The sequence below is a fragment of the Monodelphis domestica genome, chromosome 1 (assembly GCF_027887165.1).
Source record: "Monodelphis domestica isolate mMonDom1 chromosome 1, mMonDom1.pri, whole genome shotgun sequence".
Taxonomy (NCBI): domain Eukaryota; kingdom Metazoa; phylum Chordata; class Mammalia; order Didelphimorphia; family Didelphidae; genus Monodelphis; species Monodelphis domestica.
In genome coordinates this window covers 458,953,885-458,968,611 of record NC_077227.1, presented here as the reverse complement: position 1 = coordinate 458,968,611, position 14,727 = coordinate 458,953,885, and the positions used below count along the sequence as shown (strand labels likewise).

Here is a 14,727-nt window from a genome sequence, read left to right as displayed (position 1 = left end):
TCCAAATGATAAATGGTTTAAAGATATAGACATTACTAAAAGAAACCCAAACTTTGTCGCTTAAAACAAATCTCTCAAAATGCTAATTAGAGAAATAAGTTAGAGCAATTTTGGGATTAAATTTCATACTCAACAGAACAGAAAAATGACAAAAAAGACAAATGATAAATGTTGGAGGGGTGCTGAGAAAATAGCCACTGTTGGTGAACCTGTGAATTGGTACATTCCAGAAAGCAATTTGATATTAAAAAGGGGCTAAACAGTATAGGCCCTTTGACCCAGGTATACCACTGCTAGTTCTTTGTATACAAAAGAAATTAAAGAAGGGTCATTTATGTACAAAAATATTTAGAGCAGCTCTTTTTTGGTAGTGGCAAAAATACTGGAAACCTGATAAAAGGGTGTTTTTTCATTGAAGAATGGCTGAATAAATGGTGACATGTGAATGGGATGAAGTATTTACTCTTGGGTGTGAATACAGAAGTTAACTGACCATTTATTAAGGATGGGAAGTTAGATTATATAGTTCTCTTTCTAGTTGTTCTTGCCCCATTTTTTAATAGCACTTTTTCTACATAGTTTTATTTTGTTCATATTTTCTCCTTCAAGTAAGCTCTTTGAGGTCAGGGACTGTCTCATTATTTTCTTTGTACCCCAGGGTACATTGTATGCCTGGCACATAATAGATGCTTTTAATAAATGCTTGTTGATTGATTGGTAGTACTCTTATGTGACCTTTAAGGCCCTGAGTTTTTCAGCTCAGAAATTCTGTGACTCTTTGGTTAAGAAGTAAGGCTCTAGAAGGGGCATTAAGAGACTATTTAGTCAACCTTTTCCTCATTTAAAAAATTCTAAACTTAGTAACCATTAAGAAAAATGAAATAATGAAGATTTAAAACAAAACAAAACAGAATAAAACCTTAAGGTGTTCCCCTTCCCTCAGAGAGATGACTCTGATGGAGAAGGGGGAGTACAAATTCTCTTTACCTTAACCCTAACCATAATGAGCTCTCAATATCCCAAGAATGAAGCAGGGAAAATCTGCTCAGTATGGGCTCATAGAATTAGAACTGTTAAGATATAGACTTGACAGAGGAGGAATTTGAGATTGAGAAAGCAAAATTGATTTGCCCAGATTTCTATAGGTAGAGTTAAGAGGGCTAGAATTGGAACCAAGATCCCTTGAGACCAAATCCATTCCTTTCCCCCCATTATACCATGATGTCTGTGCCAGGATGGAGAGGTTCCCCAAGTGGTAGTTTTTGTGTAAGAATTGGAATGAGTGAATGAGTGCGTCTTTTCCCCAGAAGTTCTCTTGGTTTGCAAAGTTCAGCTCCAAAAAACACTCTGGGGGCCATTAAGAAAGATGCTTTCTCAGCAAATATCATTTTTCATGGGTAACTTTGTGGTTAGTTTATGCCTTCAAAGGCCACTGTACTTGTGTTGTACTGTGTTTCTCTACAAAGGAGGACTCATTCCTCGGCCAGTGTTTCTCCTTATCAACAAAGCAGGGCAGTCTCAGTTTTTCTTGCAGTACCTGGAATCTCTTGTCCTTTTTCAAGAATGTTGGTCCTTGTCACAGTGAGACTGTAGCATTTCCATGGCCCATGACATAGTAATCATTGTGGAACACCTCTAGTTCCTTTGGCCCTTTCTTTGTACCTCTCAGTGGGCAAATTTCATTATTGCTTCATTTTTTTATTGTCTGTATTCTTCATTAACAGGTTCTTAGATATTGTCTTCTTGTCTTAAGTACTATCTCACCCATTATAGTTTATAAGTCTTGGAGTAGGAAGGGAGTATGAATATCACCTAGTCTAATCTCCATTTAATCTTAATTATGATTATTTAATATCTTCTCCTCTTCCCTTGCCCAGTCACTTAATCTTTCTTATTTTCAGTTTCCTTGTCTGGAAAATAAGGAGATTGAATTAGATGATCTCTAAGGTTCTTTTCAGCTCTAAATCTGTGATTCTCATTTAACAGATGAGGAAACTGAGTCCTAGAGTGATCAGGTGAATATTTTAAGATCATATAGGTAGTCAGTGGAAAAAAACAGAGGTTTTTTTTTAGCTTTTCAATAATATTTTATTTTTTCCTCAATGATATGTATAAATAATTTTTAACCATTTTATTATTTGGAAAACTAGGGTTCAAATCTATGCATTCTCATTACCAATATAGTTTGCTCTCTTTTTAATAACCACACTGCTCCAGTCTTTTGTAAATTCCTTCTGGGCAGAGCCCATGTCTATTCTTTTGTATTAAATAATTTGTCATATGTATAGCACTTCCTGAGAGCACTGTGCTGCATACAAGAGGAGATCCAAAAATATAGATAAGGCAAGATTCCTACCATCTTGAGTTTATACTAATTCAGCAAACTACTAAGTACTGATTAAGGTACTGAATATGTAGAATATAAAGACAGAAGAAAACAGTCCCTGACCTAAAGGAGGGATATAGCTCTTTCTTAATAGATCATTATATACTTAATAAAAACACTTTACAACTAGGAGGACTAGGAAAAGTTTTCCTGTAAGGGGCAGATGATCTGAACCTTGAAGAAAATGAGGGGTCCTTAAAGGAGGGCACTGAGGAGGGAAATGCATTCCAGGCATGGTGGCAAAAACAGCCTTTGCAAAGGCATATTGGTGGGAGTTCTGATTTGGTGTAACAGCAGGGTAGGCCTGTTTGGTTAGTAATGAACCCAGAAAGGTTGGCTGGAACTGGATCCTAAAGGACTTTAAATAACAAGCTGAAGAAATGAGGAAGTTGGACTCCATAGTGCATAAGATCCTTTTGAGCTCTAAATCTAGGATCCAAATATGTATTTTGGCAATAGAGAATTATTGAAGGTTTTTGAATGGGGGATGATATGATCAGATGTGCTTTAAAAAGATTAATTTGGCAGCTGTGTAAAGGTTGTATTGAAGTGAGGTGACCATTTCAATAGGAGAGCCTTGGAAGCAAGGGGTTAGTCTAGGAGTCTATTTCAGTAGCCCAGTTAGATGGGATGAGGGCTTGATTCAGAGGGATGACTGTGCAAGTGGAAAGGCAGAGATAAATAGGAGATATGTTGTAGAGGTAGAATTGACAAGACTTGGTAACTGAATATGGGAATGAGGTTGGGAGCTTGGGTGACTTGAAGTCAAAAAGCAAGTTTGGAAGAAGGGGTAAGTTTAGGTAGACAGATATGGCAGAACCTTGTTTTGTGTCTAAGACCTTTCATGTAAGTTGAAAATTCTGCGTTCTAGCAAACTGATTATCTAATACATATTTTTATATGAACATATATAGGTACTTTATGGCTTTTCTTAGGCTTATCAGAGCTATCAGCATCACTACTCATGTGCTTTGGGGCCATTATTAATAACTAAATAGTGTTGATGAAACAAAAAGAAACACTGCTCTGGCCCAGACATGACTTGTCACTAGCAGAACTCTGGATAAAGACTGATGTGAGAGCTGAGGTTTGGTACAAAACAATGTAATATAAACTAGGATTCTCAGAGTGAGAATGAGAATGATTGGACAAACTGCTGTGAGATTTTACATTCTTGGGGAAATAGTGTGGATTTAGGATGTTTAAATTTTTATTTTTTTAAATTTTTTATTTTACTTTTTTTTTCTGCCTTTATCTTTTGCCAGCCTCAGATATACCTGAATTTGAGTGTATTTTGAGTGTGAGTAAAATGAGGCCCCATTATACTAAATTCTATTTGAACATGATGAGCAGAAGCATTGAGAGGTTAAATCAGTCATTCAAAAAAAATCAAGTGCCTACTATGTGCCTGGCACTGCTAAGCCCTGAGAATATATAAAAAAAGACTATTCTTGCCCTCAAATGGGATAAACCAACAAAATAAAGCTGAAAAGAGGTTGAGGAGGGAGGAGAAAAGGTATCCCACAGGAGGGAAATGATGGAGAAGACCCAAAAATTCAGAAAAAGAACAGAGTCCTGTGGGAAATGAAGAGATGACTGGGCTGGGCCCCTCCTTAGCTGGAGGTTTTGCTGTACATGGTTTTACCCTTCAATCAGAGGAACAGAGGATTCTGATGAGATATGAATATCAAGGCTGACTGGATCTTGCAGGATGGTGAGGTTCCTGGGGACAGGGTGGGTAAATCTAAAGAGTCCCAAAAGATTGGGGTAGGTTTAATGCCTTGGTTAGAATTCTAAAATCATATGAGCCAGAGGTGTTCCTTGAATACAGGTCTTCCTGACTGAATCAGTCCTCTCTACTTCAGACTGACACACAAATAATGCCTGGCAAATCTATGAGGCGTATCAAAAGGGTGTTGTGTGAATGCTTTCTTAGCACAGTGATGAGCACAATTGATATCCTGCACGACTGAATGATAGACTGAAGGATCAGCATTAGCTTCCCTACTATAAATAGGTAGTTGAGGGCAAGAGGGAAGAATGATGTAGAGTAGAGCAGTGTAGGCAGAGGCATGGAAGTTGTAATGTGTCAGGCATACCTGTGGGACTTAGAGGCTACAAGCCTAGCTGGGGACTAGTTAGTTGTTTGTCCTTGGTTTTTTAAGAAGACCAGTGACATCATGGGGTAAAATCTTGACCTGTGCATGAATTGGATTTAATGAATGAGGCAGAGTTGCACAAAGTTATCAGCCTCACTCTTTTCCAGAGTCATCAAAGTCCAGTGGAAAGACAAAAGTCAGGACGGCTGGTGATGGCCTGGGATACAGTGACCTCTTCCATGTCTGACCAAGTGTTAGGCCAGTGATAGCAAGCCTTTTAGAGACCGAGTGTCCAAACTGCAACTCTTTTGCAGCATGTGAGCCCCCCTGCCTTATCCCAGACAGGGGAGGGAAGAAGCACTCTCATTGGGCTTTTGGGCAGAGGGGAAGGTGATGAGAGAAATGTCCTCGGGCATGTGTGGAAAGGGAGAGGGGAGCAGTACCCTCTGGCACATGTACTATACATTCACTAACATATCTGTAGGCATTCCACAGTTTCTGCTTTAGTTGCCTTCATGACTGTTAGAACAAATCGTTCTCATTCACCCATTTCAGAAGGGAAAGCCTCTGCTTGTGTGGGGTAGACACTCCCTGACTTGCCAGCAGGTTTGTGATTCATCACTTACCCTCATCCTGGATAGTCCATCTGCCAAGATGGTTTGCCAGGGTGTGTGGCCACTGCCCATGCTACAGCTTTTTGGATCCACAGGTGAGATTTGAATGCCAGGTAGACTCCAAAGGTAGATGAGCAACCCAGAAAAGGACTAGGCAAATCCTCATGCCAGGGGTGCTAGTCACTAGCTGGGGAGTAGTAGTATAGAGGTTGGATGTTAGGAAAGGGACATGAGATGAGATATTTTGAAAGGAATTCACCTCTAGTGAGATGTTTTTTAAAAAGAAATTGAAAAACAAGTGAAATACGCTTTGGGGTTGAAATCTTATTGATTCCTTCTTACCTCTTACCTTTGATGTGAAGTTTGAACATGTGGTATAGGAAGGACATTGATACTTACTGACTGTGCCTGCACACACCAGGGGAAGGAATTCAAAGCACTCTTTATAGTGGAAGTACTTTGGATGAAGTATTTTTATGGTTTGACAGCTCCATAATTATCTTAACATTCTACAATGCTTTGCTAGGGTAGATACAACCCAAGAGACATTTTTACCTTTTAAATTCCCACCTTGTGAAGTGCTGGCAATTTTTTGGCTCTTATATCTTTGGCATCCTGGGCTGAATGTAATTCAGTGAAGTTTGGATATCACTTGAATGAAAGAATTTAGAGTGCAGAATATTTAAAGTAGTTACCTGGAGATTTCAGAGATAAAGACCAGCTTGATCTTGGAAATGACCTGATGGAAATGTACTGTGATCTCTTAGCTATATCTCCCTGAGGACAAAACTAGGACTTACCCCACCTTGGGAATAAAGGATTTCTTTAGTTCTGTTCAGGGGAACAGTGCTTTTGACAGTGGACATGATCTCCATAGATTTAGAGCTGGAAAGAACCCTAGGGATCATCTGGTGTATTCCTTTTACTTTAACAAATGAAGAAGCCCAGGGAGTTAAGAGACTTACTCATAGTTAGATAAAGGTTTATTGGAGATCACACCCTCTTCTCAGGCTCTGGGGAAATCTGCCAAGGAAGAGAATCCCTAGAATCAGAAATGTCAGCACTAGAAGGCTCTGTGAAGAGAATCTAGCTTAACACTCATTTTGCAGATGTGGTAACTGAGACCTTGAGAGAAATGATTTGCTCTGAAGTCACACAGCCAGCTAACTAAATGATCCTCATTTAAAATTATTATTATCCTTTTTTTTAACTGGGCACATGTTTTCATTGATTTAAGGAACTTCCGCCAGAGTATATCAACATCTTAGAATCATAGAGTGGTCTGAGTCACCAAAAGGTTATGTAATTTGTATGGAATCACACAGCCAGTAGGTGGGATCTCTGTCCCATCTTGTTACCCTAGTGGAGTGAATTATTGTCCCCTTATTTATCTTCTGTATAAATCTGTGTTTTCATTTATTGGGTTCACTATCAGCAAAGTTCACCTGTATTCACATTGGAGAAAGGTAAGAAATTGGAGAAAAAATGGGGAGCTGATCGATGAGGAATGACCTAAAATTAATGGTGAGTTGAAGTGGTTTTGAGCTGTTGGGTTTACTTTAAAAACTCTCTGTGGAAGAAAAATGAAGGAAAGAATGTGGATGATTAAAGAGACCTTTTAGAAATAGCTATTGACCAAGAAAAGAACATCACAATAAGCAGACCATTTTTTGGTGGGAGTGAGGGTCAGAGGAATTACAGATGTTTGATTGTATTCATTTAGGGAATTCCTAGTGTGAAAACTCCTTTCACTGAAGCTGATCTGAAACTCATTTGTAATTTATTATTTTAGAGATTTGCTTTTGGGAGGAGTTGGGGAAGCCTGAGGAGATCAAGTTAAGGAAAGGAATATTGTGCCAAAAGCTGACCTTGAACTCCTGTCTTCCTGACTCCAAAGCTGGCTACTCTTCTGATCATTAGGGCTAGGTAATGAATGCCTGCCTATTAAAGGAATGTATCTAGTCACTTTGTCCATAAACATTTATTATGCCTTTACTCTGTGTGAGGCAAAGCTCTGAGGATACAAAGAAAGTAAGAAACAATCCTTACTGTCAAGAAGGTCACATTCTTATGGGGAGAAAGCATGCAAGCAACTATATACATACATACAAGATATATTCAAGCTAACTGGGAGAAAATTTCAGAGAGAAGGCACTGTCAGTGGCAAAGGAGGTGAGACTTGGGAAAGGTGTGATTTGAGTGGTCTATTTTTTAAATCTTTAATATCAATTCTAAGATAGAAGAATGTTAAGGGCTAGGCAATTAGGGTTAAGCAACTTACCTAGGATCACACAATAGGAAGTATCTTATGCCAAATTTGAACCTAGATCCTCTTGTCACCAGGCCTGGAGCCATCTCTCCGCCCCCAATCTAGATCTATTTAAAAAAAAACAACCCTTATCTTCTATTTTAGTATCAATACTGTATATTGATTCTAAAGCAGAAGAATGGTAAGGGCTTGGCAGTGAAGGTTAAGTGACTTGCCCCGGGTCACACAGGTAAGGAATATCTGAGTGAGATTTGAACCCAGGATCTCCTGAATCTAGGTCTGGTGCTCTATCTACTGAGTCACCTAGCTGCCCTCTGAATTAAGTCTTAAAGGAAGCCTGGAGGGAGGGAGGGAGGGAGGGAGGAGAGAGAGAGAGAGAGAGAGAGAGAGAGAGAGAGAGAGAGAGAGAGAGAGAGAGAGAGAGACACAGAGACACACACACAGAGGGAAAGAGAGAGAGAGAGGGAGAGAGGAAGAGAGAGAGAGAATATTTTAGATGTGGGGGACGATAAAAGGGTAGTCAGGAGATGACTATTTTGTTCAAGGAAAACAGCAAGGAGGCCCAGGTTACTGAGTCATAGAGTACCTCGAGGGGAATAAAATGTAAGAAGCCAGGTTGTGAAGGTCTTTAAAAGCTAAACAGAGGACTTTCTCTTGGTCCTGGAGGCAGTAGGGAACCTTTGGAGTTCATTGCATAGGGCAATGATGGGATAGGACCTGTGCTTTAGGAAGGTCAGCTTGATGTGAGTGCCCGAGAGAAGCCAGTGAGAAGAGCCTTGAGTTAGTGAGAGTAATTAGGAGATTACTGCAATAGTCTGGGCCTGAGGCAGTGATAGCCTGCACCTAGGTGAAGGAAGAGAGGGAGATGCATCCTAGAGGTGAGAGAGTGAGGACAGTATCTGTTGATAGATTGAATGTGTATTGTGAATGGGAGTGAGAAGTCCAGCCTGACAGGCAGGTTGCCAGCCTACATAACCAGGAACATAGTGGTACCCTCAACAGTAATCTCACTGGATTGAGAGCCAGGCCTATAGTATTGATTCTAAGATGGAAGGTAAGGGTTTTTTTTTTTTTTAATCAAACAATAATATGGGTGTTTTAGAAGAGAGCAGGGTTAAGGGGACAGAGGGGAGAGAATATGAATCCTATTTTAAACATATTTGAGCTATATGTGGGATATCTAGTTCACGATAGCCCATGGCCTCTTTTAGTAACTGCTGTTTTTTTTAAAGCGCTTAGACTATTTTACTTTTATTTTCAGATATGCATTCTTTCCTTTCTCAACCCCAATCTCCTCTTTTCCAATGAGAAAGCAAGAAAAATGAAATATGTCAAAAATATGTATAGTTGAACAAAACAAATTCCTACATTGGCCATGTATTTTTTTTTAAAAAGTGTTTTACTTATCATGTTTTTTTTTTTTAAGGCTCTTAATGCATTCCAATACTCTATCAACTATCTGTATGGAGTTGGGAGGCATGTTTCATCCTGAGTCCTCTGGAATGGTGGGTGATCATTGTGTTGCTTAGAGATTCTGAGCTTTTCAAAGTCATTTATCTTTACAAAATTATTGGCATTATATAAACTGTTCTAGTTCTTATCACTTTATTTTTCATCAGCTTATGCAAGTCTTCCCAGGTTTCTCTGAAATCATCTCCTTCATTATTTTTTCTGCCACAATAGTATTCTGTCCCATATCATAGGTTGTCTGGACATTGCTATCACAAAAAGAACTGCTATAAATATTTTATCTCTTTGAGGTATTTGCCTAATATTGGGGACACTGGCTTAAATGTAGGTACCATTTAATAACTTTTGAGCATAGTTCCAAATTGCTTTCCAGAATGACAGGATCAGTTCACAATTCTACCAAAAGTGACTCTCATTGTCTATGAAGCATCTTCATGAACTAGTCAAAATTCTATATGGCTAAGCTATAAATGAAGAAACACTGTGGGGGGGCCTGTAACCACCATTTGGCCAAAGTCCCTAGTACTTCTTGTTTCATTCCACCAGAAAAGAAAATAAAGGTCTCTGGTCCATCCTTGTCCAAATAGCATAGCAGAGCATCAGGAAGATTGAACTAGAAACTGAAAGGAGGATAAGTCTAAGAGTCCATGTTCCTTAAATCATGTTGTTATAAGGATAAAGTGAGAGAGTATTTGTTAAGCTTTTTGCACAGTCCTAGCACATAATAGGGGCATTAAGCTTGTTCCTTCTCTTGTGTCCTGGGATTGCACTTGGAATTGTAGGATACCCAAATTAGGAGTCCTTGAGATAGATTGTCTAGGCCAACCCCTTCATTTGACAGAGGAAGAACCTGAGACTGAGACAAGAGAAGTGACTTACTCCAAGATTATGGTCTAAACTAGCGACTAAACTGAGATTAGAACCCAAATCCAGTTGAGGGCTCCTTCTGCTCTAACCTTAATTAGCTTTTGCCATTATCAACTTCCCTTCCCCCTTTCCAATCTTTGATCTACTTTATTAGTCCCAAGTTTATACCTAGAAACTCAAACATTCAGGTCCACAGAGGATTGGAGGTAAAAAAGACCTAGGAAACCTCCCATCCATCAGGCAAAACTCTTGCACACCCTTACACTGAGCTCATGCTTGTAAACCTTGGGAGTTTTTGTGAAAAGGCACCCTAGATACTTTACAGCCTTGAATCAAATCAGTAAAGATTATATTGAAAACCCCTCAGATGTAAAATACTGTGCTAGGTCTGTAATTATAAGCATGGCTCTGCTGTTAGAGAATGTACAATTGAGGAAAAAAGACCACACATACATGTAAAGTGTTTGAAAATAGAGGAGATGACAACAATAAGAGAAATGGCTCAAGTCAGGGGATGATTAATGGACAGATGAATTGTTGAGACAATAAATTCTCTGGAAGTCAGAAGGGAAAAGTTGATGTTGTAATAAGAGAGAATTTTGCAAGCAGAGTGTCAGGAACTGAGTTCAAACCCCCCAGCTCTGCTTTATGGATGCTTTAGGGCAAATCTCCCCTCTCTCTGGGTCTCAGTTTTCTTATTTTTATTATTTATTTTTATTTTATTTTTATTTTTATTTTTATTTTATTTTATTTATTTACTTATTTATTTTTATTTATTTATTTATTTAAATATTTATTTATTTATTTATTAAATATTTTATTATTTTTATTATTATATATTAAGTTGGGGGAATTGTGTGAATGAGTGGCTGACTCTTCAGGCTTAGAATCCCTGTTCAGGATGATCAGAGGAGACATGTCCCACCAGGAGAGCTGGGTCATTTTTGTTCTGTCTCTAAAGACCAGATTAGAATGTTTACATTCTGTGGTTGGACTTGAGTTGTGCATCTCACACAGTCTTTTGTCTGACTTTGGTTGCAGAATTGCAGCCTCTTTTTTTTAAACCCTTACTTTTCATCTTGGAATCAATACTGTGTTCTAAGGCAGAAGAATGATAAGGGCCAGGCAATCTGGGTTAAGTGATTTGCTCAGAGTCACACATCTAGGAAGTGTCTGAGGTCAAATTTGAACCCAGGACTTACTGTCTCTGGGCCTGGCTCTCAATCCACTAAACCATCTAGCTGCCCCCTGAATTGCAGCCTCTTGAGTTGAATGGGACAGGTCTAGTCTGCTCCTGTTCAGGTTAGGTCTGGCTTTAATCTCTTACTTTATCACCTGGTTTGGAAGAGTTGATGATGCTGGGTTGAGCTAATAAGTTGAAACCATGTAATGAAACAATTTGCCTGATCTGGGATGGAGTCAGGAATGGATAAGAAATTTATTTCAAATGCCACTGAGAACATTTTCTCAGCTAGGTGATAGCTGGGAGAAAACTGGGAACATTAGTGCCTACTGAATTATCAAATAAACTAGAAACAAAGAGGGCACTGATCAATTGGGGAGTGGCAGAACAAACTTTGGTATATTGTTGTGTTATTCCAATATTTTTGCAAATTTTGAACATGACAAGTTCAGAGAGAGAAAAACTTGTGTGAACTGCCAGAAAATGAAGGAAGCAATACTAGGAGGACAATTAGGACATAGTATGTAATTGTTATGGGCATGGAAGGACAACCTTTGGGGTTTGGAAAGGATGCCTTTTGCAAGCATGCAATGACTCCAAAACTTAGCTTAAAAACAAAAGAGATTTATTAATTTAGAAAGTAATGTTGAGAGTGGCCAGGAGGATAGCAAGGTGGAACAGCAAGATGGGGAGCAGTTCCCTGGGAGGACAGCATGAAAGAAAAGGCTGTTCCCCCATGGAGACAGCATGGATGGAGAGGCTGTCCCCCAGAGGACATCAGTTCTGGGGATTTTATACATTCTTCACAACATTTAGTCACTCAGGCATGAGGTGGGGTGATCATGCTGCAGTCTGCCTGGGGACATTAAGATTCCTTAGTTTTAGGGGACAAACAGGTGTTCAATAGGATCGAGGTGTGGTCTGAAGGTGCATCTTTCTGTCCATCTAGAGGACTATCAAAGGAAGATAGTCATCTCAGGACCCTAGAGGGGTCATTGGATGTTTTTAGTCTCAGAGTCAGGAAAAACAACAAGGGAGTTCCCCTGACAACAGTTCGCCTGGGTTTCTGGGGGTACAGTGCCCATGTCATAATGTCTTATAAAGTGAACAGAAAGGAATGCAGAACTAAAAGACATCAAGTGTAAGATAAATGTGATGGCTGGTTAGAACTATAGAGGACTTGATGAAACAGCTTCCTCTATTCCATAGAGAATGAAGGGCTACCATTGTGGCACATAGGGCAACCAGCTGGCAGTAAATTGATCACAGGGGCTGGAGTCAGGAACACCTGAATTCCAAATCAGCATCAGTTACTTAATAGCTGTGTGACTCAGGACACTATCTGTCTCAGTTTCCTCATCTATAAAATGGGAATAAAAATAACACCTGCCTTTCAGGGTCATTGGGAAGATCAAATCGATCGGTAAATATTTATTAAATCCTTACTGTGTGCCTCATATAATGTACAAAATTCTGGGAATACCAAAAAAAAGAGTTAAAAAAACCAGCCCCTGCCTTTAAGGAGCATACAATCCAGTGGGTTAATATTTGTAATAATATGTTATTTTATAAACATTCTTCTTATATATTATGGTTATGCTTGACCAACATTTCAGCTTGGTTGGCTGTGTTTCTTTGTTAAAAGAGAACTCCTTGTTGGTAGTGATATTGTTGGGAACTAAGAGCACTATTAAAAAAAAACAAACCAGGCCACAAAGTATGAGCAAAACATTAAAAAAATATAAAATCCCCAAACGAAAACCATCCCTTGTTAAGGGTTCTAGGGAGGCTGATATAGTATAGTAGTAGTAAGACTACTGGCCCAGGAGGAGGGAGACTTGCCCTTTTGTCCTGCCTAGTCTCCCCCTGACTTCTTCTGGAATTTAGTTTTCTCTTTGGTAAAATAAGGGGCTTGATTTAGGAGTGGGTGAGGGTTCCTTCCAGTTCTGCGATTTGCCTGGGTTAAAGCATAGTTCCTAGTGCTGTATAACCAGGGGTAATGGGAGCAGTAATTATTTTTTAGAGGTTGTATCTTGTGGAAATACTTCTTCTAGCTGCTGATTTTTGTTAGATTATAAAATGGTCTCTGAATCAAGCCCCAAGTAATTTGCTTTGTGTTTATCTTGGGCTGTTCTTCTGAGGATGTATTTTTATGATTGTATTTCCTCTGATAAGAGGCCTGGCTTGGTGACATTGGCTAAACAAGACTTCATAGCATTTGATAAATATAGATTCAGCTATTCTCTCCTCAGTGTTCCCTGGGCAAGTGGAGAAATTTAAAATTTATGAAAATTTCAAAGCTGTGAGAATAAACAGGGGCAATTTGAGGGAAAATTAAAATAAGTGCAATTTTCTTTTAGATTTCTATCATTTTAAAATGGCTTTATGTATATTAAATGAAAAATGTAGTATGTCAATATGATTATTGAAGATTTACCAGTTATTTTTACCAAAACTTTTACACTTTAAATTTTTTGTTACAAGCTGTCGAACTTAAAAAACCCTACCCCAAAACAGAACCTTTTAGTATTTTGAGAATGAGGGAAGAGCTTGAGAATTGAGTAGGCCATCAACATTTATAAGAAAAACAAATTGAGATCCTTCCCTGTAATCCTTCGAGGCCTACCTACCTAGTCTGGAAGACCAAGATTATTTCTACCCACTTACTGGTGGAAAGTACACAAGAGGAAACTCATCAGCAGAGAATGAACTAGTAGGTAAGTCCTTTTAGGACAATAAGCATAACCTCTGGAAGCAGAAACCCATCTTTGATTAATTTTGAGAGTAGTCCTTTACTGGTTGTATTCAGTGTTAAGGAACTTTTGTAATTTTGATTGTAGATTAAAAAAATGTTTTATTTTACCGTATATTAAAAAAACAAACCTTATTCTCATTATATAGTTTGGGAGAACCATTTATGAGTAGTGAAGCCTGACCATCTTAAATATTTTATTAATCATTCTTTAAAAAGCTAACTGGATAATTAGGGGAAAAAATTCATATTCCTTATTTTTTAGGGTAAATAAAGTTTGAGAAATTTTGGGAAAACATTTTTCTTTCTTGAATTTTTTATCTTCTATTTTTCTCTGAGGTCTGTGAACTTATTTTTAAAAAGTCTCTTGATTAACTATTTCAATATAACTGCTTTCCTTTGTGTAATCTAATGTATTTTATTAGGTTTCCTCAGACTGCCTAAGGGGTCTGTGACCTTAAAAAAGGTTAGAAGCCCTGAGTCAACTTGAGGAGAGGAGGAAAAATAGAAGGACAGAGGGAGAGATAAAATCAAATTCCCAAAATTATAAAGAGGTTAGGGGACAGGACTATTGGAGGACTTAGTTCCTTGTCTGTCTCACTGGAAGTTGGAAAAGAACTTGGAGGTCATTGAGTCTAACTCCTTCAATTTATAGATGAAGAAACACAGGTATAGAGAGGGGGATAGACTCACTGAAGGTCAAAATGTTGCACAATTTTTTAGAGTCCTTATTGGCCACTCCACAACTAAATCAGCACAGGATACAGATAAATAGCTGTTGTTTAGTTGTTTTCAATCACATTTCATTCTTTGTGACCCCACTTGGGGTTTTCTTGGCAAAGATGCTGGAGTGATTTGCCATTTTCTTCTCCAGCTCATTTTCCAGATGAGGGACTGAGACCAACAGGGTTAAGTGACTATCCATAGTGACTCCTAGCCACCCATTGTAGATATACAGGTATGGGGAAGGGTTATGGTTTTTTGGAAACTTTAGAGGATGCTTACATTATTACAAAAGAAATGTGTTCTTTAGTGTTGCTATTTACATTAGGCCGAAGAAACCAAGAAACCCAATCAGTTAATTAGC

At 38.6% G+C, this 14,727-nt stretch overlaps 1 protein-coding gene across 11 annotated transcripts in view; it reads left to right on the top strand.

The window, feature by feature from the left end:
* Positions 1–14,727, top strand: part of ZNF618 (zinc finger protein 618) — a 236,285-nt gene that overhangs the window by 61,394 nt on the left and 160,164 nt on the right. The window lies entirely within an intron of this gene.